This window comes from Bufo bufo, chromosome 9 (assembly GCF_905171765.1).
Source record: "Bufo bufo chromosome 9, aBufBuf1.1, whole genome shotgun sequence".
Classification (NCBI taxonomy): Eukaryota; Metazoa; Chordata; class Amphibia; order Anura; family Bufonidae; genus Bufo; species Bufo bufo.
The window spans coordinates 130,549,887-130,576,845 of record NC_053397.1 but is presented as its reverse complement, the minus strand read 5'-3'; the positions used below and the strand labels follow the sequence as shown (position 1 = coordinate 130,576,845).

The window sequence follows — 26,959 nt, the reverse complement described above, 5'->3', positions numbered from 1 at the left end:
GATTTGACGTCTAAAGTTCTTCTGGTAGATGTAACAAACGGCCTCCAGTGGATCTTGGATTAAAGCATCTGTCTCGCAATATATTCTGCACCAAAGGAATCGGTGTTCAGCAATCATCTTCAGTTAGTCATTCCTTGTCAAGATAAGTATTTCTCTAAGATGTTTTGTTCAAATCTGTTATGATTATTTTGATAAACACTTGATGAGAAACCCATTTGAGATTTCTTTTTATAGGATTATGCTAGATTTAAGTATAATGTCTGGTATTAAAAATTCCTAGAATGTTATTGATCCGACCCTTTTTTCTTTAGGTTCGGATCTCTAGTTAGCTTTTAGATTCCCTATAATTCCATCTGGGTATCCTTACCTTTCATTACTTTTCAAACACTTCTGATAAGCGCAGGAAGCCAACGTCCGGACTTTTCGGAGTTGCCTTACATGTTCAGATTATCAATGATACCTTCCACACTAGCATGAACGTGCAGAGGTATAAGATTACACCCCAAACAATATATCAGAAAATCATGTGAACTGGGTATCATTAAAACATAACTTTTACTATGTATTTCTTAAAATAGGGTATAAGTAAACCACATTACTTTGAGACAATACGCAGATTAGTGAAAACGCCACATACTCATTTCACAGGATAAATGGAAAAGAAAAAGGGTGGATCTTACCACATTCAGTAGAGGGATCTACACCAGATGGCGTGAACGTCCTAGTGTTTGATGGCAGAAGGATACTTGTGACCGGCGCTCTTGTAGTTTACGGCAAACGAGGAATCTCCTGTTGTGCGCTGAAAGTAAAGCCCTACCTAAAAGGAGGGTCAGGGGCTAAACAGGTCACCTGCCTAACAAACACAGAGCACCCCATATGGAACCTGTCCCTGTATTGGGGCCTAATCCCTATATACACCCTAATTACAAAGCCCTACATGCTACGTTTCATTCCAAATTGCCGGAACTCATCAGGAGACTCAATAAACTTGAAGGGAATACTGAGGAAAAAAGGGAAACACAAAATACACAAAAACATTGGTCACTAACAAACCTATATGGCAGACTTCACATAGAAAGAACTGTTAAATCATCAGTATAAGTATCTACTTACTAGTGTTGACTATAGGAAGGTTCCTAGTAGTGTTCACTGTATGGACTTTCAGTAGCGAACATCCGTACTAAGGTGTGGGGAAGTGTCTCCTATCCACCTTCGTCTCACCTCAATTTGTGGTAATTTGGGAGAGCGCTGAGTTGCGCTACATCTCTCATTTAAATATGCTAGATATCCGGATAGTCCAACCCCCAACTGCCCGCCTCACCTGGCTATCATACACGGAACTCGTGGTCCGCAGGTGAAACGCACGCCATCAGCGTGCGTTCCACAGCACCGGAAGCAGGTATCATGTGATCAACGGGTTGCCGGAAGTAGGGTGGAAACTAATGTGTGAGCGTCACCCGCAGCTTAGCAACTGGGGCGACACTCACACACATCGTCCACCTACGCCATCAAAGATATATGACAGCTAATACACAAAACAGGATTGTAAAAAGCTTGGATAGGGAGTGGGTCACTCAAATATCAGGCAAACACTCGGTAATATGTATCCACACTCACTTTATATAATACATAAAATCCACAATAACAAATGCAATTTAAAACATATCATAAAAATACAAAGAAATTAAAATGTAAACCGCTAGGTCCCAAATGTCTGTTAAGGTTATAACCGCAATTGGGGGATGAGTATCCCAAACTGACTCAAGCTGCCGTTTAGAGTTAATAAAAAGTCATTCTTCCATTTATATATCTGAAAGGCAGTACTATTTGATTATTGGTCGATTGTACGTTACCACGTCTTTGTCCGGTGATTGTCGGTATAATATTCGTGACGGATCTTCGGTGAAATCTCCCGCTCCTCAGTATGAAGCTGTATAGAGCTCAGCAATCTAACGCAGCAATGTAGTAGAAACTTTCTGCTGTGACCTTCCAGGACCTGCGTGGCGTCCCACGTGGTTCACTGTTCGGTCATGTGCTGATGACGTCTTCTGCGCGGGGATTCAAATCACCTGTATCCGAATAGTTGGTATATTCGTATATATTCAAAGTTTATGAAGATACGAAAAAAGGCTCCTGCTTTGATGATCCCTCACTGTTTCCCAAACGCGTTTCGGGGATGAGCCCCTTCTTCAGTGGTTTAAACAGTGGAGATGAAATGTCCTCTTTATATAGTATCCATGCTTAAGACATGTGGGTTGGGACATTAGATTAACCAGGTGAGGGATATCTTGAAAAGCAGGAGAAACACAGTCTCAAAGGATCGGAGCTTGTCATTTAATATTATATACTTCAGTATCAAAATGCACTTCATATTTCATAGCGGTCTAATATTGAATAAAACCGGTCTAAATAGTATATAAGTAATATACAGACCCTAAAATTAGTAAAATAGGAGAAAACGCATCTGCGGTTTTCATGCGTTATCAATGCGTTTTTTCAAAAAATATGTTAAAATGGATCAAATTGATAAAACAGGATACATCTATTATTTAAAACCTTATACACACTCAACAAGGACAATATATATATATTTTACTTCTATCTTCAATACGTTCAAGAACTTATACACTAGTGGAAGTATAGATGGAATAGGGACGCTGAGCTGACGGGAGAGCGAGATCTCGGTGCTAAAAAACAGCCTGACACAGATGTCCCTGTCCCACCAGGCCAACGTCCCAATTTATAGAAAGCCAAATAGTTCCATATCGGCATTTAAGCCTCTTGGCAATAGCGTGTCGAATTCAAATATTCTTTTAGATTCCATTCTGGACATCTGAAGGATGTGATTGCCCCATCTCCATGTGTATCTGACTTTTTCTAGCGCCATATATTTGAGGCTTGATGGATCACTATCATGATAATCTTTGTAGTGTTTAGATAGTGTATGTAATTCATACCCTTTCTTTATATTTGAAATATGTTCCGACACTCTTTTCCTTAAGGTTCGCTTTGTTCTGCCAATATACTGTTTATGACACGGGCATTCAGTAAAATATATGACATTGACAGAGTCACATGTCATCCCCTCCCTTATATCCATTGAAAAGGAGTTTTGAGTTGATTGTGCCTTTAAAGTTTTTTGGGGGAATTTAGTGGTTTTACAGTTACATCTGTGAAAACCACTAAAGGATAACCAATTTGGTTTTCCTTGTGTGGTATATTCCTTCTTTTTCACTGAGGGGGCAACTTTGAGACCCAAATTAGGGACCCTAGTATATGTAATTTGGGGTATAGTAGTTAATAGTGGTCCCACTATTTTGCCACCAAGCAGATGATGCCAGTATTTTTTAATTATTCTTTCCATGCCTTTATATTGGGCATGGAATGGTAGGATCATCCTCAGACTGTCTTCCATTGTCTCTCTCTGCTTGGGGACAAAAAAGTCCTCTCTCCTCATCGTTCTAACTTCCTCTAATAATACATAAAACAGAATCACATTATAGTGGATTTAAAAAGCAAGAGCACTAAATACATTCTATGCTACTGATTATGCATATTATAATATAAAAGATGATCGTTGCATGTCCATCCCTGCATATGCGCTCAGAGACTAGGAACACATGCAATGAAGTGAACTCTTCTCATCTTTGACATTTTAGATAAAACTACTAAAGTTCAACTGCTCATTCAGACCTAGGGGGTGAATGGTCTTGAGATAGAAGATCCATTTGGCCTCACACTGGAGTATTCTCCTATCCAAGTCTCCACATCTCGCCTCTGGCTTGATCTTTTCAATGCCCATAAAAGAAAGTCATTTTGTCTTCCCACCATGCTCCGTCCTTACATGGCGCGAGACAGAGGTGTCCCTAGCATTGTTCACATCCCCAATATGTTCGCCAATCCTCCTCCTTAACTCTCTTGTCGTTTTGCCAACATATTCTTTACCACAGTCACTGGTGATTTTATATATCACCCCTGTGGATTTACAATTGATCAGATCCCTGATTGTATATGTCTGTGGGTCTTGTTGCTCCAAAAAGGTTTTTCTACACTGCATGTACCTACATGCTACGCACCCCCCACATTTGTAGTTGCCGTGAATACCTCTCTCTAACCACGTTCTTTTTGCTGGTGCTGGGGTGAAGTGACTATTCACCATCCGATCACGGACACTCCTCCCTCTCCTATATGTGATACTGGGTTATTCTTTTATGACTCTACGAATGTCGGGGACCATTCTGAGCATGTGCCAATGTTTCGAGATTATCTCACTTACTGCAGTGGAGGACCCATTGAACGTGCTAATGAGGCGGATTTCGCGTGTATTACCTTGGGGATTGTTCCCAATTGGTTGCCTATTTTTAGGAGTAAGAAGGGATGCACGGTCACAGTTTAGGGCTTGGGGACTGTTCCCCATCGGTTGTCTGTTTTTAGGAGTAAGAAGGGATGCACGGTCACAGTTTAGGGCTGTCTGGTAGGCTGGTGTCAAAATGCCCACAGGGTATCCTCGATCAGTAAACCTGGTTTTCAGGTCATCAGCCTGTCGCATAAAATCTTCCTTAGCCGCAAATATTGGCCTCGGGGGATCCCTTTTTTGAGGGGGAAGGGATGGCTGCTCTCCCACCTCAAGAGGGAATTAGTTGAGGTTGGCTCACGAAAGATTGAAGTGTCAAGGGTGCCGTTGTGGTTCTTAATGACACATATGTCCAGAAAAGGAAGTTGTGTCGGATTGCATTCAGATGTGAAGCGCAGACCAATATCATTGATGTTGAGACTACTGGCCCATGTGGAGAACGACCCTGGACAACCCTTAAATATGACAAATATGTCATCGATAAAGCGTGCTCACCTTTGGACCCGCTGAAGTTCAGGTGTCAGTTCATCCTTTAATACCAGGGTGTTCTCCCACCAGCCAAGGAACAAGTTTGCATACGATGGGGCACAGGGACTCCCCATGGCCGTGCCCCTGAGCTGGTGGTAGAACCGGCCATTAAATAGGAAGTAATTTCTCCTCAAGGAGAACTCAAGCAATTTGAGGACCAGATGGTTGTGGGCAAAGAATTTACCCCCCGTGTAGATAAAAAGTGTGCCACTGCATGTAGGCGACTTGGCCCAAAATAAAAATATAACAATTAAGCCAGTAGATAAAGGTGGAAATACGGTTATCCTGGACACAACAAGCTATCAATTGATGTGTGAGACTTTACTGGCTCCACCGGATTGCTATGAAATATTAGAGGGCGATCCCACCATGAGTTACAATATGGAACTCAAAAATCTCCTGGACTCAGCCAAAAATAATAAACAAATTAATCAAGATGAATACGATTTCCTCCTTCCACAAATAACCACATTTTACTGCCTCCCCAAGGTACACAAAGGATATGACTCACTAAAGGGGCGCCCAATTGTTTTAGGTGTTGACAGCCTTAATCAAAATGTGGGCATATAAGTCGACAAAATTCTGGCACCCTTTGTGTCATCTCTTCCTTCACACGTGAGGGATACTGGTGACCTTCTAAAACAACTGGAAGGCATCCAACTGGAAGAAGGGTGTATATTGGGGAGTGTGGCTGTTGAGGCCCTTTATTCGTCAATTACACACGAATGGGGCCTACATGCAGTGGCACAATTTTTATTTACAGGGGGGGGGGGTAAATTATTTGCCCACAACCATCTGGTCCTAAAATTGCTTGAGTTCTCCTTGAGGAGAAATTACTTCCTATTTAATGGCCGGTTCTACCACCAGCTCAGGGGCACGGCCATGGGGAGTCCCTGGGTAGTCCCAGTCCATTGCATGCAAACTTGTTCCTGGGCTGGTGGGAGAACACCCTGGTATTCAAGGATGAACTGACACCTGAACTTCAGCGGGTCCAAAGGTGGGCACGCTTTATCGATGACATATTTGTCATTTGGAAGGGCTGTCCAGGGTCGTTCTCCACATGGGCCAGTAGTCTCAACATCAATAATATTGGTCTGCGCTTCACATCTGAATGCAATCCGACACAACTTCCTTTTCTGGACATATGTGTCATTAAGAACCACAACGGCACCCTTGACACTTCGATCTTTCGTGAGCCAACCTCGACTAATTCCCTCTTGAGATGGGAGAGCAGCCATCCCTTCCCCCTGAAAAAGGGGACCCCCGAGGCCAATATTTGCGGCTAAGGAGCAATTGCTCTAGACGCTCTGATTTTATGCGACAGGCTGATGACCTGAAAACCAGGTTCACTGATCGAGGATACCCTGTGGGCACTTTGACACCAGCCTACCAGACAGCCCAAAACTGTGACCGTGCATCCCTTCTTACTCCTAAAAACAGACAACCGATGGGGAACAGTCCCCAAGGTAATACAGTGCTCAGAATGGACCCCGAAATTTGTAGAGTCATAAAAGAATACCCCAGTATCACATATAGGAGAGGGAGGAGTGTCCGTGATCGGATGGTGAATAGTCACTTCACCCCAGCACCAGCAAAAAGAACGTGGTTAGAGAGAGGTATTCACGGCAACTACAAATGTGAGGGGTGCATAGCATGTAGGTACATGCAGTGTGGAAAAACCTTTAGGAGCAACAACACCCACAGACACATAGAATCAGGGATCTGATCAATTGTAAATACACAGGGGTGATATATAAAATCACCTGTGGCTGTGGTAAAGAATATGTTGGCAAAACGACAAGGGAATTAAGGAGGAGGATTGGCGAACATATTGGGGATGTGAACAATGCCAGGGACACCTCTGTCTCACGCCATGTAAGAACGGAGCATAGTGGGAGGACAGAATGCCTTTCTTTTATGGACATTGAAAAGATCAAGCCAGGGGCGAGACGTGGAGACTTGGATAGGAGAATACTCCAGTGTGAGGCCAAATGGATCTTCTATCTCAAGATCACTCACCCCATAGGTCTGAATGAGCAGTTGAACTTTAGTAGTTTTATCTAAAATGTCAAAGATGAGAAGAGTTCACTTCATTGCATGTGCGACTAGTCTCTGAGTGCATACGCAGGGATCGACATGCAATGATCATCTTTTATATTATAATATGCATGATCAGTAACATAGAATGTATTTAGTGCTCTTGCCTTTTAAATCTACTATAATGCAATTCTGCTTTGTGTATTAGGCTACTTTCACACTGCCATTTCTGGGTCCGCCTGTGAGATCCGTTTCAAGGCTCCGTTCAGAATGCATCAGTTTGGCTCCGTTCCGTCTCCATTCCGCTCTGGAGGAGGACACCAAAACGCTGCTTGCAGCGTTTTGGTGTCCGCCTGGCGATGTGGAGCCAAACGGATCCGTCATGACTTACAATGTAAGTCAATGGGGACGGATCCGTTTACATTGACACAATATGGTGCAATTATAAACGGATCCGTCCCCCATTGACTTTCAATGTAAGTCAGGACAGATCCGTTTGACTTACACTTAGACTTTTTTTTTTACATAGTAATGGAGACGGATCCGTTCTGAATGGATACCAGCATTTGCATTTTAGGTGCGGATCCGTCTGTGCAGATACCAGACGGATCCGCACCTAAACCCAGGTGTGAAAGTAACCTTAGCTGTCATATATCTTTGATGGCATACGTGGACGATCTGTGTGAGTGTCGCCCTGTTGCTAAGCTGCGGGTGACGCTCCCACACTAGTTTCCACCCTACTTCCGGCAACCCGTTGATCACATGATACCTGCTTCCAGTGCTGTGGAACGCACGCTGATGGCGTGCGTTCCACCTGCGGACCACGAGTTCCGTGTATGAGGAGTCTGCCATATAGATTTGTGTCACCGCCAGTTCTCGGAGAAAGTCTGGCAGACGTTCTTCTCTACCTCTTGCATGACGTTCTTTGTTTTGGTTTCACTTTGTCATCTCCTTTCCTTCTCCCAGCTGTCACCTATTTACACTAATTGGCTCTCTTTATATTCCCTCCCTTACTGCCTCACTTTGCGGTTTATACTACTTCCTGGATTGTGTTTACTGCTGGAGGCTGCTGCTGCTGATTCTTCAAGATAAGTCCTTTTCCTTTATTTGTGTTTCCTTGCTGGCTTGATTCTAGGTGACCCTGACTCCATCCGTATTAAGTGCAGGGAGTCGGTGGTCGTGTCCCCTCACTATTATAGGGTTTTCAGGTGTCACACAGACTTAGGTACGTGGGCATGCAATCGTCTACCATAAAGATCTTTGCATGTGCATAGCAGTCAGGGAGAGCTCTAGGGGTTTTATAGGGCTCACCCATATGCTCCTTAGTTTGTGATCAAGCCTGTCGGATGTTTATTTATAAGTTCCAGCTTTCTGCAACACCATCCGTGACACTATAAACCGCCATAACCGTCTTAAGCATGTATCCGGTTTCAGCCTTGATTGACCGCATGCAAGGTCTTTCCCTGGAGGTAGCAGATCTCTGTAAAACTGTGTCTCAGTTTCAGGTGACAGGTTCTGCTGGCGTGCATGGAGTTTGTTCCGAGCCTAAGATCTTGTTTCCGGATACGTTCTCCGGGGGTAGTGAGAATTTTGTTCGCTTTAGAGAGGCTTGCAAACTCCATTTTCACCTATTTCCCCATTCCTCTGGTGATGAGGAGCAGAGGGTGGGGATCATCATCTCGCTGCTCAGGGATAACGCTCAGTCTTGGGCCTTTTTGCTGCCGGTGGGGGCACAGCCCCTCCGATCAGTGGATGAATTTTTTGTAGCCCTGGGGCAGATATATGATGACCCGGATCGTATTGCTCTGGCTGAATCTAAACTGCGTCTTTTATGCCAGGGTAAACAGTCCACAGAGATATATTGTTCAGAATTTCGGAGATGGGCAGCTGATACTGGTTGGAATGATGCTGCACTCCGAAGTCAATTTTGCCACGGTCTTTCGGAAAGATTGAAAGATGCATTTGCTTTTCATGAACGACCAGCCTCGTTAAAATCTGCCATGTCTCTAGCTGTTCGTATTGACAGGCGTCTTAGAGAGAGAGAGGAGACTAGTCCTTCCTGTCATATTCAGTGCAAGGACAATGGGGCTGTCTCATTCAGTTCGCAGGGGTCTCAGTCTCTCTCAATCATCTCTGAGGAGGAGGCCATGCAGCTGAGTTTGCTTGAATCTGATAGTAGAGGATTCAGCTCCCAGAGGAGGGTTTGTTTCTGTTGTGGGGGTATAAATCATTTGGCTAATGTTTGTCCCTCTAGGAGATTCATGGAGTTTTCTGAGGGTAATAAAAGAAAAAAAAAAAGAAAAGAACCCTCTAAAAACTTTCCATTTGCTACTATTGGCAAGGTTGATTGAAGGTTTGCCGTTTACTTGTAGTTCCCGTTTTCTCCTACCTGCCAGGGTGGCGCTAGACAACAAGAACATTGTTTGTGAGATTTTTGTAGATAGTGGAGCAGCTGTCAATCTCATTGATAATCAATTTGCAATAACGCATGGTTCTAGGTATGCACTTTGGAAAAGGATATACCTGTTTTTGCTATCGATTCCGCTCCACTTTCTCAAAGATCGTTAGAGGGCATAGTTCACAATATCCGTTTGACTGTGGGTGACGCTCATGTTGAGGATATGTCATGTTTCGTCTTAAGCGGATTACCTCCTCCTTTAGTGTTGGGGCTACCCTGGCTCACTGTTAAAGAAGGGTTGAGACGTATGCATATACAGTATATCCATGCATGCAAACACGTGCATGCATGTAGGGTATATATGCATACATTGACCACCATATCCTGGGATGATGTGCGCAGATGTGCCCAGCATCTGCGCACGTCTGCCGATGGGTGCCCACAGGGACTCATGGTGGCCCCTGTGGGAAATAGGTGCCCTCTTTAGACTGTGCCCCCTTAGAATATATGGCTGTGGCCACTTATAATAATATATATATATATCTATATATATATCAATAGTCCCCCTGACTGATATTGGTGTAGAGCCAGAGGAGGCTCCACCGGCCTACTCTCCGGGACCGGAGAAACCCGCCTGCCGCCCAAGGGAAAAAAGAACCAGAGCCCTACTATGGCTCGTGGAGGGACTTCTTTCAGCCCTCTTTCAAATGGTCCTCACTCATGGCGGAGATCCGGGAGGCCGCTATAAAGCGGAATACCAAGACCAAAATCGTTTATGAAGAATTGACTAAAACAATCCATGAAAAGCACACTAACACCCAACCCCGCCTGGAAAGGAGAAAGGGAGTGGTGGTGTCCTTCGACAAAATCCGTGGCTACGGGTTTATCCAAGACTATCTGACTGGCAGAGACCTATATGTGAATAGAAGGTCTGTCAAAAGAGACTACCTCCCTGCTTATCAGCACAGCCTCCGTGAGGGAGAGGAAGTGGAGTACACCCCTGCCGAGAGCCTGCAAGGCCCTTATGCGACTGCTGTGACCCGTCCCAAGCGAGAACCTGAGGACTGGGAGGCAGAAGAAGGAGAAGACTACTCTGGCTGTGAGCGGGAACCTGAACGCTCTCCAGAGCCGGCCCATCACGCCTTTCAGGAGCGGAGCTCCTTCATTGGGCCTAACGTCTTCTGGCAGCCAACCGTGTTGGAGAAATGGGTGAGCCCCTATCCTTCCCCCGAGCTGCCTCGTCGGGAGAAGACCATGCAGGAGATGGAGAATTTAAAAGGACTTCAAAATACCTTTAAGAACATCCGGAGGGGTCGGAGACCAGACGCATCACCAGAACCTGCAGAGGCCGAGTTCGCACCATCGGTGACTGTACCTGCGCCGGCGGTGCCAGCAGATGCCAGCGACTCCGACACAGAGAGCATCGGTGAGCAGATTATCCGGCTGGAGGAGAAGTTGCGGGAGCTGCGCAAGATCGCGACCGCCAGGATCCAGACGCCGCCAAAGAAGGACGAGGTAAGGGTGCCTGTCACCACCCGTAGACTACCTTCTGCTGTCACCGCTCCGCCAGAGCCCCAAAGGAGACCCCCGGTTGCTGTGAATTGCTGCACAGAGCCCACCGGACCGCTTGAGACGGCGGTATCCACTTCAATCCATCCCACCATTATCATGCCGGGACCGGGACGGTCCACCCAAGGGTTTACCCCTAGGCCCATGGGGCCAATACCTATTAGGGGCCCCTTTACTCTGCAGCTGCCCCCTAACACCGTTATGTGGGCCCATCCTCCTGTAGAGGACTACTACAGGCCGTACTTGCCAGCAGAGCCAAGTGGTTATGATATGCCACTGTGAATCAGCCTGCTAGGCCTTTGATTTATTTCACCGAAGAAGTATGGTGTTAACCCTTTCAGGACAGGAGTCCTACGTTTTCCTGGTCCTTTGTTGCGGCTGCCAGTTCCTCCACGGCTCAGTGGTAGGTGTTGACCACTGAAATCACAAAGTCAACAAGGCCACGTTTGTTTCCAGGACCTCCTGCCTGCTTTTGCTACCCCACGCCAAGTTGTGCCTGTTCCTTAGTTGCACCTTTTACCCTTAACCCCCTTTTCAGGTTGATCAGGGGTATTACAGCACTTGCCTTTGCTGTCCTTTTATTGTGCAACTTCATACTAAGGAACCGTGCCCAGAGACAGACTCAAAAGAACCTGAGCCTCTGAGATTTTTGCTCTTTTAAAAGAAATGTGCCCAGAGATGGACTCCACCGCATGAGAGCCTCTGTGATTTATAGGAGAGTAACCTGGGTACGGACTCATGTTTGTTCTTTGAGCCTCCAAGAACTTTTATACTGTTTTATCTATTGTACTGTTCTATTATGGACTTATTCATTGTCATGGACTATCCTGGTTATAATGTTACGCTGTGCCAGGTCAGCGCCCCCGTTCCATTCACTATCCTGAGGAGAAGAGAACGACGCCCCTTGTCACTACCCTTCACCTTTGCCAATTGGACCTGATATGAATGTAAATGCAGATGGATTACATGTATGTATGCCTGCATGTCTCTTTTTTCTGTTTCAGGTAGAGATTCCAGTTGGGCGAGCCCTGATGGAGTACGAGGGCGTACTCAGCTTAAAGCAGTGGGGTATGTAGTGTACAGGGACTGTAATGCCCGTCACTACAAAAGTGTCACTTGGTGTGCTGTCGTCCCTCCTTAATTATGGGGAAGTTGGTATATGTCATTTTTTATAAATTGTCATGTAATGTAATGTTATGTATTTCCCTGTTACTATGACACTTGCATGTACAGGCCTGCTAGGGGTGTCATTCCAGCTTCTAGTCACTAGAGGGAGCTAGAGAGCCCTAGTTTATATAAGGCCCAGTCAGGGAAGTGAAGGAGAGACGGAGTCTAGTGTCTGTAGTCTACAGTTGGAGATTAGACAATGTCAGAAACCAGTCCAGGCCTGAAGCCTGCCTTCAGGAGAAGGTCCCCCTCCTGAATTCCCTTATGCAGAAACAGGAATACTGAAGTTAAAGAGCCGGAGGAAGCTGAGAGCGAGACAGAGGCAAAGATCAAAGGGAGCAAGAGGTACTCAAGAGAACAGAGGAGGTACTCTAGAAAGCTAAAACCAAGGATATAAAGCCAGAGCTAGGTTATTGGGCCTTGGAGAAGATTTGCTATATTCCAGGATCAGTCAGAGATAGAGTGCAAGCTCCTGTACTGCAAGTCCTGTGTTTAACACTCTGTAATTACCTTGCTCAATCTGTATTGCCTGCATCAACCGCATTGCAAAATCGACTGTATGCCAAGGAACTGCGATTCCATTATTGTCTCTATGAAACCTACTAAAGTTGGAGTTCTGCTTTAACCTCACGGTGTTCCTCATTTATTCCTGCTATCCGCAAACGGCGTGCCACCGTTTAATTGGCACTGGCGTCACGAACAATTTCTTACCATCACCTGCCTATGCAGAGAGTCAGCCGGCTCAGGTTAGTGTCATTGCACTACTACACCCCGAAACTCTATTACACACAACTTGAGTACGCTGCACCTCCACAGAGGGCAGGGAATTAGATGGACTGAGGAGGGCTTGTACTTTGGAGAAGAATATGTGGCTTCATGTGACAGAGCAGAGGAATCGCACAGAAGAGTGTGTGGATGAGGATACGTCGTGTCTCCAGGAGCTCTGCCCCTGACATCTCCAAGTGACAGACCCTGCTGGACCCCCCTGGCACCCTGCACACATTATAAATGCACAGTATAGCTTTCCCTGATATGTATTGGATGCCAGGGCCATGCCCACATGTGGCGAGTGGCGGGGCATTATACACAGCAGCACGGTGTCCGGTACTCACACAAAGACGTGGTAGACAAATGCCAAGCCCCGGGGTCTCTCCAGCACGTTGCACAGGTAGTTATGCAGCCTCCGGTACTTCACGTTCCTCTGGCAGCTCTGGCTGCTGTTGTACGACAGCGGCTTCCCCAATAAGCTCATGCAAGCTCCCTGCTTCCCCCGGCGGCTCTCCTGCAAGCCCCCTCCGGTCCCACACCGCTGCCCCTGCCAGTGTCACTGGTGCCCAGGAAAAGCAGCCCGTCCCCTCTACTGGAGTTTAACAGCACCCTGTTGCCCCGACCCGTAGTAACGGTCCCTGCCCCTACCTTTACCTCCAGAGCTGCTTTTTATCCAGAGCCTCCCACATCACCTCCACTATGGTTGCGGGACATGGCATTACCGGCGTGGGCACAGAGGGCTCCTGGTGCATGCACAGAGCAGACCCGGGGACAGGGTGGCAGCGCTTCCTGGCTTCAGACTGTCAGATCTGATCACAAGTTGGCACCAGCCATACATACAGGAAGGCTCTGTGTGCAGGGTGCCAGGGGGGTCCAGCAGTGTCTGTCACTTGGAGATGTCAGGGGCAGAGCTCCTGGAGACACGACGTATCCTCATCCACACACTCTTCTGTGCGATTCCTCTGCTCTGTCACATGAAGCCACATATTCTTCTCCAAAGTACAAGCCCTCCTCAGTCCATCTGATTCCCTGCCCTCTGTGGAGACACCATGCCCAGCAGATCCTTGGTACAGCACAGTGACACCAGGTTACACACCAAGATGTTCTCCCCTCCCAGCCCCTGACAACCTGTGTGACAACCTTTCACAAAGTGCTACCTCCAGCCAGAGCCCTGCTGTCAACTGCCCCAATCATCTCCTTGCTGTGATGCATAAAGAAGCATGTGAGGGCTACAGAGGGACCATGGAGCCCATATCCTAGAAGCTGATCTGCCCAGCTGATGCCACTCCTGGAGAGTCCCTTGCTGCTCTCTGTACAGGAGGGGACAGTGATCACACAGCTCTCTGCATCCAGCAGGCTGCTCAGCCTCCACACAGGCAGCTCCCAGCAGTCTACTGTGCCTTCATACATAGAAGCCTGGAGGTCACTTCCAGGCAGCTGAAACTCCATGCATGATGGTCAGAGTGGCTGTGAGAAGCTTGGAGCCCACCACCTCCAGGCAGCTGCACTTCAACAACTTTTCCAGGAGAATCCAGCAACTCTGTGACAGCAGGAAGGGGTTGCCAGTCACTCATTTGTCCCTGTGCAGCCTGCAGCTCCAGTCCTTCTCCTGGTGCTGCTGCTGACATACATTCAAGGGGGACAGAAGGGGAAGGGGGGGGGTAAGGAAGAGGGGGAAGGCCAGGTACTTACAGGAGGACTATATCTGAGTATAAATTAAAGGGGTTGTCCGGGTTCAGAGCTGAATCGCGCAGGGCAAAGGCATTTTTTGAAGATCTGGTGACGTACCGGGGCTCTCCATGGGGCTGCCAGGAAGCCCAGTGACGTCACCGTCACTGATGGCCGGGATTTAGCGCTGCCCTAGCCAGTAAAACGGTAATATGAACAATGGGGTTCTACAAAAGAGCTATCGTGGGGCAAAGTTCATATTCGTGTTTACACACGTGTTTACAATGAATGCTTTCCCCTTTTATAAACAAGTAAATAATGACGCAACGCTTTGGGGCTGGTATGCAACTTTTTCCAGGGCTGGTTTTTATCCCCAGTCCGGCCCTGTATAAAGGTATAAATAGGCGGAGTCATCAATAGACGGCTCCTTCTATTTATGAATATTAATTTTCCGATATTTGCATAAATATTGGTGATTAATAGTCCCCCTTTACACTCACTAAACATAACCCCACCATTGATTGGCAAGCAAGGCAAATAAATGGGTGGAGGGAGTTTTGCAGAGAGAAGTGTCTCACGGCGTCTCTTTCAGAGGTTTCTACCAAGACTGTGCCATCTTTTCTCTCTGAATTTATGATGTGTTTTCCGAGAGTGGTGTCCAGGAGTTGCCCCCTCACCGGGAGTACGACTGCCCTATTAATCTCATCCCAGGTGCCAAGCTGCCAAAATCACGTTTATACAATCTCTCCCAACCTGAAAGAGTCGCTATCCGTAGTTATATCTCTGAGACACTGAGAAAGGGACACATCCGACCCTCGAAGTCACCTGTTGCCGCTGTTTTTTTTTTTTTTAAGAAAAAAGATGGTTGTTTAAGACCTTGTCTGGATTTCGCGGAGCTGAACCATATCACGATTCCTCTGATCCTGGACCTGTTTAACCAGATTGTTGGGGCTAAGGTTTTTTCTAAGTTGGATTTAAGAGGGGCATACAAGCTAGTCAGGGTCAGGGAAGGGGACAAATGGAAGACGGCTTTCAATACCCCTGATGGTCATTTCGAGAATTTGGTTATGCCCTTTGGTTTGATGAATGCTCCGGTCGTCTTCCAACATTTTATGAACAGCATTTTTTATCAATTAATGGGGAAATTTGTACTGGTGTATCTAGATGATATTTTGATTTTTTCTCCTAATTTCAAGACTCATCAAGACCACCTACGTCAGGTCCTGCTGATTCTGCGGGAGAATAAATTGTACGCTAAACTGGAAAAATGTGTGTTTGCGTTTCCGGAGATTCAATTTCTTGGTTTTCTTCTCTCCGCTTCTGGTTTTCGCATGGACCCTGAGAAGGTCAGCGCTGTGCTTGATTGGGAGCTTCCTGAGAATCAGAAGGCGCTGATGCGGTTTTTGGGTTTTGGCAATTATTACAGAAAGTTCATTTTGAATTATTCCTCTGTTGTTAAGCCACTCACTGGAATGACTAAAAAGGGGGTAGATTTTTCTTCGTGGTCGGTAGATGCGCTTAAAACCTTTACTAGTATCAAAGAGTTTTTCTTCCGCTCCCATTTTGGAACAACCTGATGTCTCTCTACCTTTTATTGTTGAGGTGGACGCTTCTGAGGTGGGTGTGGGTGCGGTCTTATCTCAGGGTCCCTCTCCTGCCAAATGGCGACCGTGTGCCTTTTTCTCAAGGAAACTCTCCTCTGCAGAGAGAAATTACGATGTGGGAGATAGGAAGTTGTTGGCCATAAAATTAGCTTTTGGGGAATGTCGCCATTGGTTAGAGGGAGCCAGACACCCTATTACCGTGTTTACAGACCATAAGAATCTGGCATACTTGGAATCGGCCAAGCGTCTGAACCCGAGACAGGCCAGATGGTCTTTGTTCTTTTCTAGGTTTAATTTTGTTGTTACTTTCCGCCCTGGGGTTAAAAATGTGAAGGCGGATGCCCTGTCACATTGTTTTCTGGGAGGGGGGAACTTTGAAGACCTGGGTCCCATTTTGGCTGAAGGGGTGGTCGTCTCTGCTATTTATCCTGATTTGGAGGCAGAGGTTCAGGCAGCCCAGGTATAAGCTCCTGATCTTTGTCCTCCTGGGAGGTTGTTTGTGCCTCTTGCTTTACGACACAAGGTTTTTAAGGAGCACCACGATACTGACCTTGCGGTGCACCTGGGGAGTAGAGCCCTAGTGGATCTCATTGCTCTGAGATTCTGGTGGCCGGCTCTTCGTAAGACGGTTGAGGGTTTTGTGGCAGCCTGCGAGACCTGCGCTCGTGCCAAGGTCCCTCATTCATGGCCATCGGGTTCTCTCCTCCCGTTACCCACTCCTTCCCGTCCTTGGACGCATCTGTCCATGGACTTCATTAAGGACCTGCCTCGTTCCTCAGGGAAGACTGTGATTCTGGTAGTAGTGGATCGTTTTAGCAAAATGGCGCATTTCATTCCCTTTCCTGGGTTACCCAATGCTAAGACGCTGGCGCAATCGTTTGTTGATCACATTGTTAAATTGCATGGAATTCCTTCAGACATCGTTTCTGATAGGGGCACGCAATTTGTTTCCAGATTCTGGAAGGCCTTCTGTTCTCGCTTGGGGGTTCGGTTGTCGTTCTCTTCTTCGTTCACTTTTCACCCCCAATCCAATGGTCAGACCGAACGCGTCAATCAGATTCTGGAAACATATCTGCGCTGTTTTGTGGCGGAGAATCAGGAGGATTGGTGTTCTTTTTTGTCCCTTGCTGAGTTTGCTTTAAATAACCGTCGCCAGGAGTCCTCTGATAAGTCACCATTTTTTGGTGCATATGGGTTTCATCCGCAGTTTGGGACATTCTCTGGAGAGGGGTCTTCTGGTTTACCTGATGAGGAGTGATTTTCCTCGTCTTTGTCATTTATTTGGCAAAAGATTCAGGGTAATCTGAAGAGGATGAGTGAGAGATATAAGCGTGTGGCGGATAAGAGACGTGTGCCTGGTCCGGACCTGAATGTGGGTGATCTGGTGTGGTTGTCTACAAAGAATATCAAACTGAAGGTTCCCTCCTGGAAGTTGGGTCCTAGGTTTATTGGGCCTTAGAAGATCTTGTCCGTCATCAATCCCGTTGCCTTCCGTCTTGATCTTCCTCAGACTTGGAAGATCCATAATGTTTTTCACAGGTCCCTATTAAAACCTTATGTCCAACCCACTGTACCCTCCTCTTTGCCTCCTCCTCCGATTGTTGTTGATGGTAATCTTGAATTTCAGGTCTCTAGGATTGTGGATTCTCGCATTATCCATGGTTCTCTCCAGTACCTCGTTCATTGGGAGGGTTATGGTCCTGAGGAGAGGATGTGGGTCCCAGTGGCGGACATTAAGTCCACTCCTCTCATCAGGGCTTTCCATAGGTGTCATCCTGAGAAGGTGGGCTCTGAGTGTCCGGAGTCCACCCGTAGAGGGAGGGGTACTGTCACCACCAGTTCTCTGAGAAAGTCTGGCAGACGTTCTTCTCTACCTCTTGCATGACGTTCTTTGTTTTGGTTTCACTTTGTCATCTCCTTTTCTTCTCCCAGCTGTCATATATTTACACTAATTGCCTCCCTTTATATTCCCTCCCATACTGCCTCACTTTGCGGTTTATACTTCTTCCTGGATTGTGTTCACTGCTGGAGGCTGCTGCTGCTGATTCCTCAAGATAAGTCTTTTTCCTTTATTTGTGTTTACTTGCTGGCTTGATTCTAGGTGACCCTGACTCCGTCCGTATTAAGTGCAGGGAGCCGGTGGTCGTGTCCCCTCACTATTATAGGGTTTTCAGGTGTCAAACAGACTTAGGTACGTGGGCATGCAATCGTCTACCATAAAGATCTTTGCATGGGCATAGCAGTCAGGGAGAGCTCTAGGGGTTTTATAGGGCTCACCCATATGCTCCTTAGTTTGGGATCAAGCCAGTCGGATGTTTATTTATAAGTTCCAGCTTTCTGCAACACCATCCGTGACAGTTTGTTAGTGACCAATGTTTTGTGTATTTCGTGTTTCCCTTTTTGCCTCAGTATTCCCTTCAAATTCATTGAGTCCCCTGATGAGTTCCAGAAATTTGGAACAAAACATGGCATGTAGGGCTTTTTATAATTAGGGTGTATATAGGGATTAGGCCCCAATACAGGGACAGGTTTCGTATGGGGCCGCCCCTATCGGGGCAGGTGCTCTGTGTTTGCTAGGCAGGTGACCTGTTTAGGTAGGGCTTTACTTTCAGGGCACAACAGGAGATTCCTCGTTTGCCATAAACTACAAGAGTGCAGGTCACAAGTGTCCTTCTGCCATCTAACATTAGGACGTTCACACCATCTGGTGGAGATCCCTCTACTGAATGTGGTAAGATCCACCCTTTTCCATTTATCCTGTGGAATGAGTAGGTGGCGTTTTCACTAATCTGCGTATTGTCTCAAAGTAATGTGGTTTATTTATATCCTATTTTAAGAAATACATAGTAAAAGTTATGTTTTAATGATACCCAGTTCACATGATTTTCTGATGCCTTACATGTTACCCAGGGGTAACTAAGGATTAGAGAAGTCCTCCGTGCTTTTGTTTCAAGAGTTCACTAGCCAGATAGCTTAGGTCATTTTTTCTCTGGCTTACATCTCTTCTGGAATCACAGCTAAGACAGTAGCCCGTCAGAAGGTCAGTATGCCAAGGCAGTATAAAATCAAGTATGGAGTATCACAGAGTACCGACCTGATTAAAACATAGCCTTTTTTCAAAGCGCTAAAATTACCCAACACAAAATATGCAAAACAAAAAAGAAATATTAAAACAAAAGAAAGGCTGTGTAAACTCAGCAGTCATTCGTATTCCACAATACGGGAAAGGACAGATTTCTAGGCAGGATGGTGATGGTCTGATGAGGGACCTTTCCCTGATTCTCACCCTCTGCTATCGATTCCCTGCATATAGAACGGAATGGCCGCCCCAATGGGGGCGATCCCGTATTCAGGAACCCCCTACAAGCCCTCGGATGGCCCTGAAGACAGATATGCAAGGCACCTAAATAAGGCGCCCTAAGATGTGTCTATTAGATAGCCTACGATAAATAATAAACGCTGAGTAAACAAAACAAAAATGCTAAGTACATCAAAATAGATAGATGCTGAGTACATCAAAGTAAAAAAGTGCTGAATACACCAAGGTGAGTCATTGCTCAATACATAACAATGAATAGATGCTCAGTACAATTTCTGCAATATCGAATTTTATCCTGATTAAACACAAAAAAAACTTCAGTTTTCAAAGGTCATCGCAATTAATTTATAGGTCCCTTTATCTCAACTCGTTTCCCCCAGTGTGTAAAGTGTGCTCATCAGGGAACATAGATGCAATATTTAGATAGGCATCAGAGGCTAATGTTTCTATTGTGCAAACCTGTTAGGCTGCCACGTGGTCTTCTCCTTCTGCCTTACCGTCACTATTGGCTCAAGCTAAATTCTGCCTTTGGTCTTCTCTGTAATTCCTCTCTGTGGTGCTGTCGTGGGGGATGGGAAAAATCATGATTACAGTTACCGGTAATCAGATTTTCCAGACCCCACGACAGCACCCTTCCTTATTACCTCCCTGATGTTTCTGGTTTCTTGAATTGAGTTGCAGAGTGTGTGAAAAAAAAATATAAAAAATAATATATATATATATATATATATATATATATATATATATACATAATTAGATGAACTAACCTGGGTAAGAGTTGCTCTCATGCTCTGTAAACCAATGAGGTTGGAGAGAGGCTCCACCTTTTTATTCTGCAGGTTTCCTGTCCATGGGGGCGGATCCTCTCTCTCTGTGGTGCTGTCGTGGGGTCTGAAAAATCAGATTACCAGTAAGTGTAATCATAATTTTTCCTAAAATGGCTGCTGCACGTGTGAGGACATGGAGCAATGAACTCTGGGAAGGTGGTATCACCCATAATGCCATGCATGCAGCCAATCAGCAGCTAGCCAGCCCTGTGATGTCACAACCCTATAAACAACCTCAGCCATCTTGTATTCTGCCATTTACCAGTGTACTTAGTGCAGGGAGAGAGACGTCAGCAGGCGCTAGGGACAGTGTTAGAAAAAACGTAATTTTGCTAAAAAAAACTATTTACAAGTGCAGGGAAAGATTATTCAAGGTGTAGGGAAAGGATAGGGAGAAATCATTCCACAGCATTTGTTGAACAGGGTTCAGTAGGGGTGGTTACAGCCTGGGTAATAGGAATAATCTTATTACACAGTGCTGCACTGACTGGGGATCCATATTGCCATTTGCATTGCCAATAAGCTCTGTAATTCCAGCAAACCATTCTTGTTATTGGGGTGCAAGTGCTGTTTGATACAGCCATTAACAGGTTTTATTACAAGGAAATATTTCTACGTCTTATTTGCACTTGTGCGGTGCAGTTTTATGTTCTAAAGCATTTTTTGGCTTGTATTAGTGGGAAAAAAAGTGCTTATTAGCTGTTGCGTGGTGAAGTGCTAAAATTACAGCCCTTTTTGTCGTGTATTAGTGGCAAAAGAAAAATATATTTGCCATTCAGCGGTGCAGTTATATGTTGTGGTAAAGTGGACATTATAATGTGGAAGGCATGTGTATCCCACGCAGATACCTCAGCTGGGTGAGATAACACAAATCCGGAAAGCCGCAGTGGTCTCAGCAAAGTATAGTTTGCTGAGACAGTTTTGTATACATTTTCTTCTGGGCTGGATTTTACTTGGATTGGCAGATAGGTTTGGTAGTGGGATCTGCCAGTTCACACCCTTCCGGCACAGGTATTCCCTTTCACCTGAGGTGATCGCAGGTGAGGGCTACTCTAATCAAGGAGGCATAAAATCAACCCTCTGTGTGTTAGTCTGGGGAGAAAGTGATTTGGAACAGAGACCTGCAGAGGCTCTGAGTGGTCTCAGCCAGGAGGTTGAGGGGCCACGAGGCTATGTGATGGCCCAAAGTTTGGGGGACCCAGCAACGCCTGTTTGGGCTGAGAATGCCGCATCTGATCACGTGTGTGAACGGGCAGGAGTTATTTTGGTTGCTGTATGGTCCTAAAGTGCTAGAAAATAAAGCATCATTTGGACTTCAATCCTGTTGTCTGCGAGAAATCTGTGATTGAGACCCCCTGAGAGATAGCAATCCCTTACAATGTTCTAAAGCCTTTTGTATCGTGTATTAGTGGCAAAAGTAAAATATATTTGCCATTCAGCGGTGCAGTTATATGTTCTAAAGCCCTTTTTGTTGTGTAATAGTGGCAAAATAAAAATATATTTGCCGTTCAGCGGTGCAGTTTTATGTTCTAATATAACTAAAGGGGTATCAGGGTACATTATACAAGGGTAATATAAGTTATATTATCCCCTGTATAATGTCCCCTGATACCCCTCCTCAGTTATATTACCCCCTGTATAATTTACCCTGATACTCCTTAGTTATATTACCCCCTGTATAATGTCCCCTGATACCCCTCCTCAGTTATATTACCCCCTGTATAATTTACCCTGATACCCCTTGTAACCCTTATAACTGAGGGGTATCAGGGTACATTATACATGGGGTAAGATAACTGAGGGGGTAGCAGGGAACATACTTTATATGCGTTATACTGTAATATAACGTATTATGGTAGGGTGACCTACTAGGGTTTCAGCCAGCCAGGGAAAGCAGAGTTCTTGTAGTTAATCCGGACTGGAGCGAGCAGTTGGGCACCTTGAATAAACACTACACTATCACGCCGCTGCCGCGTGTATGTACGTAGCTTCAGGCGGCTCTTCCTTCCACGTCAACTCTGCTGCGTGCCGCCCAGACGGCACCACTCCAAGCCTGCGCCTGCACGCACGCGCAGAGCTCTGCCTCCGCCCCCTATGTGAATTACTTAGCTGCCGCCTCCCGGCAGCACGTAGGTATTTTAATTTACAGTGCAGCGGCCAGTGCGTTAAATTGGAATCAGCGTGCGGGGGCAAGGAATAACCTGGGGGGGGGAAATTGCCCCCCTGTAGAGACGCCAATGTCTGTTCCGGAAAATTTTATTCTGCGTCACGCTGAGGGTCACAACAAATTTTAAACAAATTCTACGTCGCTGCGCAATGCAACAAAATTTTAACCCTTATGGATCCCTCCACATGGTCCGGGATCCCTCCATACTATGAACCTAATGATATTTTGCCTTCAAAATACACTGCTCAAAAAAATAAAGGGAACACAAAAATAACACATCCTAGATCTGAATTAATTAAATATTCTTCTGAAATACTTTGTTCTTTATATAGTTGAATGTGCTGACAACAAAATCACACAAAAATAAAAAAAATGGAAATCAAATTTTTCAACCCATGGAGGTCTAGATTTGGAGCCCCCCTCAAAATTAAAGTGGAAAAACACACTACAGGCTGATCCAACTTTGATGTAATGTCCTTAAAACAAGTCAAAATGAGGCTCAGTAGTGTGTGTGGCCTCCACGTGCCTGTATGACCTCCCTACAACGTCTGTGCATGCTCCTGATGAGGTGGCAGACGGTCTCCTGAGGGATCTCCTCCCAGACCTGGACTAAAGCATCTGCCAACTCCTGGACAGTCTGTGGTGCAAAGTGACGTTGGTGGATAGAGCGAGACATGATGTCCCAGATGTGCTCAATTGGATTCAGGTCTGGCGAATGGGCGGGCCAGTCCATAGCATCAATGCCTTCATCTTGCAGGAACTGCTGACACACTCCAGCCACATGAGGTCTAGCATTGTCTTGCATTAGGAGGAACCCAGGGCCAACCGCACCAGCATATGGTCTCACAAGGGGTCTGAGGATCTCATCTCGGTACCTAATGGCAGTCAGGCTACCTCTGGCGAGCACATGGAGGGCTGTGCGGCCCTCCAAAGAAATGCCACCCCACACCATTACTGACCCAATGCCAAACCGGTCATGCTGGAGGATGTTGCAGGCAGCAGAACGTTCTCCACGGCGTCTAAAGACTCTGTCACCTCTGTCACATGTGCTCAGTGTGAACCTGCTTTCATCTGTGAAGAGCACAGGGCGCCAGTGGCGAATTTGCCAATCTTGGTGTTCTCTGGCAAATGCCAAACGTCCTGCACGGTGTTGGGCTGTAAGCACAACCCCCACCTGTGGACGTTGGGCCCTCATATCACCCTCATGGAGTCTGTTTCTGACCGTTTGAGCAGACACATGCACATTTGTGGCCTGCTGGAAGTAATTTTGCAGGGCTCCTCCTGTTCCTCCTTGCACAAAGGCAGAGGTAGCGGTCCTGCTGCTGGGTTGTTGCCCTCCTATGGCCTCCTTCACGTCTCTTGATGTAATGGCCTGTCTCCTGGTAGCGCCTCCATGCTCTGGACACTCCGCTGACAGACACAGCAAACCTTCTTGCCACAGCTCGCATTTATGTGCCATCCTGGATAAGCTGCACTACCTGAGCCACTTGTGTGGGTTGTAGACTCCGTCTCATGCTACCACTAGAGTGAAAGCACCGCCAGCATTCAAAAGTGACCAAAACATCAGCCAGGAAGCATAGGAACTGAGAATTGGTCTGTGGTCACCACCTGCAGAACCACTCCTTTATTGGGGGTGTCTTGCTAATTGCCTATCATTTCCACCTGTTGTCTACCCATTTGCACAACAGCATGTGAAATTGATTGTCACTCAGTGTTGCTTCCTAAGTGGACAGTTTGATTTCACAGAAGTGTGATTGACTTGGAGTTACATTGTGTTATTTAGGTGTTCCCTTTATTTTTTTGAGCAGTGTATATTAGTGTTAAAACCAGATGGGCTGAACATGGTGGATGGATGAAACATGGCCGCTGGGTTATTGCCATAAGGGACAGGAGCCTGAAAACTAGCATCCATATAGGATGGTGACAAAACAGGGGCTGTTGCTGGTATGGGGTAATGGCATCTGAAGGGTTATAAGACAGAGACCACCATTACCGCCGGTCACGGATATTAGTGCCGGGTGTCTGCTCTTTGAAAAAGCCAACATAACTATATTGTCAGAAGCCTTTACACTGAGAGGCCTGGGTATACCTGATTTATAGCGATTTGTGACAAACTAATTCATACCAAATCAAATTTATTGTCGAAGTTGGCAAATCGGCCAAATAGAATTTTTCAAAAGTTCGCTCATCTTTAATTATTACTGTACACCATTTTATATAATTGGTGCCATGTCACAAAGCAAGGACAAACTTAAAACTGGAACCAAAACCACCGCAAATGATAAATTCTCCTCTCTATTTGCATATGCAGGCCGGCACTATAATAAGGCAGACCAAGCGGCTGCCTTAGGGCGCAGAGACGCCGAGCCAAAGGGGGCGAAATTATATATTTTTTTTTTAATAAACCACTTGCGCCAGTGATTTCCTGCTGAGCCAATCACTGGCCTGACACGTGACGCAGCTGCAGCCACTAATTGGCTGAGTGGGAAAGGTTTTCAAACTTGTCTGGAGCCCAGAGAGAAGATACCAGGACCACACAGAGGAGAAGGGGAGCTGCTGCAGACGGGACCAGGGCCAGGTGAGCATAATGTTTTTTACACAACATTAATAGAGGGGGGGGTGACATGGGAGGGGGGAAATGTGTCATAGAGGGTGAGAAATGTGACATGGGGGGGTGAAATATGACATAGAGGGGGAGAAATGTGACATTCAGGGGGAGAAATGTGACTTCCTCCGTGTCACATTTCTCATCCCACCCCATGTCAACTTTCTCCCCCTCCATGTCAACTTTCTCCCCCTCCATGTCACATCACCCCCACTGAGTTCTGGTGGTGGGGGGCGCCAAAATGTAGCTTTGCTTGTGTTGGCAAAAATCCTTGCACCGGCCCTGTGCATATGTATATGTTTCTGTGTATAGTGTACATCTGAACATGTTTAATAATATTTAAATGTGTTTATACTTGTCTGGCAATAAGTGTAAAAATGTGTCCTGGCCCCACACACAAATATTTTAAAAAATTAATATTACATAATATATGGTGTGGTATTGGCATCATATCTTTGAGTAATTTTGTTTCTGTTACTATCTCTATGAAGTTAGCTTGGTTCTATTTTCGGTTTTATGCAGTAAGCCTGGTTCCCTTACTATCACTATGCAGTGAGCTAGGTTCTGTTACTCTATAAACATATTGAGTTTAGTTCTAGTATTGTATCTATGTAGTATGTTCTTTCTGTTGTTGCATCTATGCAGTGTTAGGCCTAATGTACACGACCGTTGCCCGGCCGTGGCCATATTGCGGTTCGCTAACAGCGGTTCCGCAATATGCGGGCACCGGCCGTGTGCTCCCCGCATCACGGATGCGGACCCATTCACTTGAATGGGTTCACAATCCAGAGCTGAAACCCCACGGAAGCAATATGAACGCATTACTTATCCCATACGATAAACATTGTGAAGAAAAATGTATTGCATAGCTCTAAAAAAACACAATAAAATTAATCAGAAAGGCAAATGCACCCCAAATAGGCAGAAATACTATAACTTGTCCCACAAACAAGTTCTCGCACAGCTCGGCTGAAGAATAAAAATGTTATGGGACAGTAAGACAGAAACAAATGATTTTAAAAATACAGGGAGGAATTTATCACACTCTGCACCCCAGAATTCAATCAGATTCCACCTTTCCAAAGAAGCTGTCAAAAATATAAGGTGGAATCTGATTGGTTGCTATGGGCAACTGAGCCAGTTCTACTTTACACCAGTTTGATAAATGACCACATTTATTTTTACACTACTCATTCCAGTTTTGAAAATTGGGAGTGGGGGGAGTGGACTTTTTAAAAAAAGTCACAAAAAGGTCAAACTCACTCTAGTAGTGGGGTGGCATAGAAAACTGGAGTAGAGTTTCTATACAAGTGTGTTAGGGTAGAGCTGCATCACGTGCACTGTTGACTCAAACAAAACTGACTTGAAATATTATCCACATGACAAATTCCCCCAAAGGGCATTATTGTCACCGCCAGTCCTGTGAGAAGGTCTGTTAGACGTTCTTCTCTACCTCTTGCATGACGTTCTTTGTTTTGGTTTCACTTTGTCATCTCCTTTCCTTCTCCCAGCTGTCACCTATTTACACTAATTGTCTCCCTTTATATTCCCTCCCATACTGCCTCACTTTGCGGTTTATACTTCTTCCTGGATGAGTTGTTCACTAGTGGAGGCTGCTACTGCTGATTCCTCAGATAAGTTTTTTTCTATTTATTTGTGTTTCCTTGCTGGCTTGATTCTAGGTCTCCGTCCGTATTGAGTGCAGGGAGCCGGTGGTCGTGTCCCCTCACTATTATAGGGTTTTCAGGTGTCACACAGTATGAGGTATGCGGGCATGCAATAGTCTACCATAAAGACCTTTGCATGGGCATAGCAGTCAGGGAGAGCTCTAGGGGTTTTATAGGGCTCACCCATATGCTCCTTAGTTTGGGATCAAGCCAGTCGGATGTTTATTTATAAGTTCCAGATTTCTGCAACACCATCCATGACATTATAAACTGCCATAACC

The 26,959-nt window shown here is 45.8% G+C and overlaps 1 protein-coding gene across 5 annotated transcripts in view; it reads right to left on the bottom strand.

The window, feature by feature from the left end:
• Positions 1-26,959, bottom strand: part of LOC120979628 (E-selectin-like) — a 1,421,133-nt gene that overhangs the window by 556,241 nt on the left and 837,933 nt on the right. The gene's annotated exons all lie outside the window — the stretch shown is intronic.